This window comes from Mustela lutreola, chromosome 2 (genome assembly GCF_030435805.1).
Source record: "Mustela lutreola isolate mMusLut2 chromosome 2, mMusLut2.pri, whole genome shotgun sequence".
In the NCBI taxonomy this organism is placed as follows: Eukaryota; Metazoa; Chordata; class Mammalia; order Carnivora; family Mustelidae; genus Mustela; species Mustela lutreola.
This window is the reverse complement of record NC_081291.1, coordinates 103,348,619-103,354,652: the sequence shown is the minus strand read 5'-3', so window position 1 is coordinate 103,354,652 and position 6,034 is coordinate 103,348,619.

Here is a 6,034-nt window from a genome sequence, read left to right as displayed (position 1 = left end):
CGCCAGACAGGATCAAGCTCCGCCCCCGTCCCTCGGCTCTCCCGGACCAATCAAGTTCTGTGCGAAGGACACGCTGACCCGCCCCCTCCTGGCCCGATGTAGTCCCGCCCCCATCCAAGAAAGATTGGCAGCTTTTCACGCACCTGCGCGGAGATGTTACCAAGTCCTCTGGTGACCGTGACTGATAATGTTGTCTCTCACAAATAAAGCTAATCTCTCCTGCCTGTCGCCTCTATCCAGAGGCACTTTGTCTCTCACGCGGCCCTACAGCAAACACTTATCCGAGCAGCAGGGGAAATGCCCCCTCTGAGTGAGCAAGAAAAGGACTTGCCCCATCTATCACCGCAAAAGAGGAAGCACCTAACCTTGGCAGAGAAATGCCAGATGCAGACCCTGCGGCCCTTTCCAACCTTTGCAGAGGTCGTGCATTGTTAAATAAGCACTCAGTGACTGTTTACCACGTGCAAAGCACGGTGTTAGGCATTGGGTTACAAGAACGAACGTAACACTGGACGAAATCTAAAGGGCAATAGAAGCAAGAGACGGTAAAGCATAAATCATTATATAATTATCAACTGTCGTTAGTACTACGAAGGAAAATTAGTAGGTATGATGATGGATTAATTCTGGACTATCAGGGAAAATGTCTTTGAAGAAGTGTCTTTTAAATTCCAAGCATGTGAAAGAGCCTTAAAAAATGTTTCGAGCCAAGATAACATTAAGTGTTAGATCCTTGGGGGCATGAAAGAACTTGGAGGGTTCTAGGAACTGAAAGGAAGTCAGTGTGGTTGAAAGGTAGGGAGCAAGCCTGGGCAGAGATGACATAGAGGCCAGACCATGCAGGATCTTACTGGCCACATAATAGATTTCAGACTATATTTTGGAATGCATCCTAAGGTTAATGGGCAGTTAATAGAGAATGTTAAATAGAATCTGATTTACATATTTAAAAGCTCACTCTGGCTATTTGTGGGAAGTAGTTTGGAAGAGGGCAGGAAGGGTTGCTGAAAAGCCAGGTTGGAGGCAGTTACATTAGTCAAGGGCAGAGATGATGGTGGCTTGAACTGGGATAATGGTAGTAGAGACAGTGAGAGTTGGATAATTTCAGGACATGCATAAATGAGAGATGGAATCCAAGAGGCTTAATAATGTATTGGTTTTCTGGGAAGAGTTAAGAAAAAAGGAGCATTAAGAATGACTCCTTAAGTAACTAGACGGATTAAGAAGCCATTTACTGATTCAGGGAACATAAAAAGAGGAGCAAATGGTTTTGGATATGAGTTTGAGATGCTTACAAACAAAAATGCCAAACAGTTTTGGACGTGTAAGTCTGGAGAGCAGAAGAAATGTCTGGACTAATTATATAAATTTGGTGGTAATTGAAGTGCGTTAACCCAGCAGTTCCATTCCTAAGCATATATGCAACAGAAATGTATTCATGTATTCACCAAAAGACATATATAAGAATGTTAATAGGATGAATAAATTTTAAAATATTCACATAGTGGAATAGCATACAGGAAAGAGAATGAACAATTTACTGGTACACACAAACACAGATGAATTTCACAGTTGTCAAACTGAGTGAACTAAGCCAGACACAAAAATTGTATATTATATTATTTTACTTTTATAATATTCAAAAATAGACAAAAATAATGCATGGTAATACAAGTTGGGATATTGGCTATCCTTAAGCGGTAATAATATTTAAAAAGGGCCACTAGGGGGCTCCTGGAGTTCTAATACTGTTGTTCTTGATCTGTGTGTTGATTACACCAATATATTCAATTAATGAAAATTCATCAAGCTGTACACTTAAAGTTTATGAAATTTTCCAGTACACACTTTATTGTTCAATAGAAAGTTTACATTTTTAAAATGTTATGCATGATCCGGCCATGAACAAGTTACTGGTACCAGACTAAACTTCCTATAACAAACAGTAGAAAACTAGACCAAATCTATGAAAGAAGGGTTTTCAGACATTGGACAATAGGTACACTAGGAAAAAGGAAAACAAATAAAATGAACCCAAAGTTTCCCCAGATTTCTTTCTGGATGTATTTACCTAAGCACAGGATAGGAAAAAACTAAACAGGTTATATTACTCCTGCTAAATGAGGAGAGAGAAATTAGAATAAGGAGACATTGAGACAAATTAAATTTGCAGGGCAGAATACCAGAGAAAGAGCTCCAGAAACATGCATAAGGGTCTCCATGAAACTTTGGTGTAAGTTTAAGGATAAACTTCTTAAACTAGTTAAATTACAGCTACTGGGGGAAATATAAGCCGAACAATAAAGTTCGGAAACATTCAAATCCTGACCAATTGGAATGAAGACACCTTATAAACACCTGGGGCGTTTGGTAGGGAGACCTCAAAAAAGCCACACTTTAAAAACAAGGCTAACCCAAGAGTTTTAAAAATAAAACTAACCCAAGAGTAAAGCCTATTCTATCCACTGAGAAAAGCTTATTTGTAAGTAATCAACTGATTGCTTGAATGAAACTTAACAATCTTTAAATAAAGATGATATCCAGGCATCAAACCAGGAATACCCACGATGTCTATTATCCAATTAAAAAAAAAAAAGTTATTGTATATGTGAAGAAGTAGGAAAATGAGAACCATGAACAGGAGAGAAATCAGTCAGTAGAAGCAGACCCAGAAATGGTGAAGATGATGAAATTAACAGATAGGAACTTTATTTTTTTAAATATTTATTTATTTTACAGAGAGAGACAAGAGAACATGGCAGGGAGGAGCAGAGAGAGAAGGAAAGAGAGAACCTCAAGGTGATTCCACAGAGAACAGAGCCCCACATGAAGCATCATGCAGGGCTCAACATGGGGCTCAACCCATGACCTGGAGATTGCAACCTGAGCAGTCAGACATTCAGTCAACTGAGGCACCAGGGACCCCAGGAGATAGTAACTTTAAAGCAGTTATAATAAATTTAAAGAAAAACATAAATGTAATTAAAGAAATTATAAAAAGAAACTATAAAAAGAAACAGATAAAACTTCAAAAGTAGTAAAATAAAATATCCCAAATGAAAATTTCATTGGATGGCTTTAAATGCACCTTAGATATTGCACAAGAAAAGATCTGTGAATGAAGAAACCATACCAAAAAATGAACTATGGGAAACCTGGGTGGTTCCGTTGTTAAGCATCTAACTTCAGTTCAGGTCATGAACTCAGGGTCCTGGAATTAAACCCTGCTTAGGATTACCCACTGAGTAGGGAGTCTGCTTGCCTCTCTGCCTCTGCTCTTCCCCCTGCTCCTGTGCATGCTCTCTCTCAAGTAAATAAATAAATAAAATCTTTGAAAAAGAAGAAGAAGAAGAACAAACTACACAAAAGTGCAGGAAGAAGTAAAGTTAAAAATAAAATGAACAGAGCCTTGGTAATCGGTCTGACAATATCTAACACATGCATGTAACCAAAAGATCCAGGAAGACAGGAGAGGAGATTTTTAAAAATATATGAAGAAATAATAGCCAAAAGATTTCTAAGTTTAATAAAAAGTATAAACAGATAGGTCAAAGAAAGAAAACCAACCCTCAAAAAAGATAAATATGAAGAAATCCTTACTGAGGCATACCCCACTCAAACTGCTAAAAATATTAGAAATGGTCAGAGAAAAAGCCACATAGTATTCAGTGAACAAAGATACATATTACTACTGACTTAATATCAGAAAGAATGGGGCACCTGGGTGGCTCAGTGGGTTAAGCCGCTGCCTTCGGCTCAGGTCATGATCTCAGGGTCCTAGGATCAAGTCCCGCATCGGGCTCTCTGCTCAGCAGGGAGCCTGCTTCCCTCTCTCTCTCTGCCTGCCTCTCCATCTACTTGTGATTTCTCTCTCTGTCAAATAAATAAATAAAATCTTTAAAAAAAAAAAAAAAGGAAGAAAGAAAGAATGTAAGCCAGAATATGATAGTATACAACCTTTAAAGTCCTAAAAGAAAAAGCTCTGGAACTTTATACCCAGCAAAAATTCTTCCAAAGAATAAAGGTGAAATAAAAGCATTTTCAAACAAACAAAAGATGAGAGAATTTGTTACTAGCATATCTGTATTATAATAAATGCTAAGAAAAGTTCTCCAGATTAAACAAAAATGATTTTAGATGGAAATATGAATTCACACAAAAGAAACAAAAACTGTCAGAAAAGGCAAATATGTAAGACTTTTTTTTACAATTTTCTCTAAAATATAAGTAACCATTTACATCAAAAACAGTAACAATGTTTTGTGAGGTTTAAAGAAAATGAAGAAGTAAAATATACATTAACAATATAAGGAAAGGGTGATAAACTTATAACTAGAGGTAAACTGCTATAAGATTCATATACCAAGCTTGAAGTGGTATAATATGAAGATAGAATGTGATAAGTTAAAGATATGTTTGGTAAGACAAATGACTAAAAGTGAAAAAAAGGCATTTAAAATCTAAATAACCAATAGAAGAATTAAAATCAGAACACTATAAAATACTCAATCCAAAAAGAAAAAAGGAACAAAGAACAGGGAGACAAATTAAAACCAAATATCCTGCATGACAGATGTACACAAAACATATTATTGATAATTACATTAAATGCAAATTGTCTAAATTCTGCTTTAAAAGGTAAATTGTCTTACTGGATTTGAAAAATTACTCAAGACCCAACTATAGGCTATCTATAAGAAGTTCACTTTAAATAAATGACATTGGTAAGCTAAAAGTGAAAAGATGAAAAAAGAAAAACCCAATCACTAACCCAAAAAAAGGGGAAGTAATTGTATTAATATCAGACAAAGTGAACTTCAGAACAGGGAATATTATCAAGGCTAAATAAGGATATAATATAAAGACAAAAAAAACTATTTCATCAAAACAGGCATATATTCTTCTTCTTCTTTTTTATTATTTTTATTTATTTTTTAATTTTTTTGACAGAGAGAAAGATCACAAGTAGGCAGAGAGGCAGGCAGAGAGAGAAGGAGAAACAGGCTCTCTGCTGAGCAGAGAGCCCAATGCAGGGCTCCATCTGAGGACCCTGAGATCATGACCTGAGCCCAGGGCAAAAGGCTTAACCCACTGAGCCACTCAGGTGTCCCTGGAACAGGCATATATTCTAACAGAAATATATCTAATAACAGAGTTTCCAACTACACAAAGCAAAAATAGGTAGAACTGAAAGGAGAAATAGACAAATCCACTATTATAGTTGGAGATTTCAACACTTTTCTCAGGAAATGATAGAACAAGTAGACAAAATGTCAGTAAGGTAATCGAAGACATGAACTAGCAACCATCTTGACACAACTGACATTTATAGACCATTCCACCGAACAGCAGCAGAATACACATTCTTTCCTAGTGTACATGCAATATTCATCAAGACAGACCATATGTTGGCCCATAAAAATAGTTTTTAAAAAACTATTATGTAAAACAAAAGAAACCATACATGAAAAAGTACTTTCTGTATTTTTCCATTTAAATGAATTTCTAAACAAATCCAACAAATCTGTAATGAAAAGAAAATCATAAAATGGTTGCCTCTAGTGGTTAGGTTGACTAGAAAAGGGCATGAGGGAATTTCTGGAATTGGTGATAATGTTCTGTATCTTGATAAGGGCTTGGGTTGCACAGGTGTGTGCATTTTTCAGAACTCATTAAATGGTACACTTGAGATTTTTGCATTTCATTGTATGTAAATTTTACCTCAAAAGTGACAAATAGCATATAAATATTGAAGTCTAATTAGCAATTCTGAAACTACTTTCTGTATTTTCTAGGCTTAAGCAAATGAGTAACTACATAGAGGATAATGGAAGCCAGTTTCTCCTGACAGGGAAGGTAGTTAAAAATAAAAGGAGTTATCTAAAAATAAGGGAGTTACTTTAAAAAAAAAAAAAAAAAAAGGAGTTACTTGAAAATAAGGAAGTTACCTAAAAATAATGAACATAACGCCATTTCCACTGAAAGAAACCAGACATCTTGGTGGGGGGAGTTGACCTCTAGCCTGGGACACTGA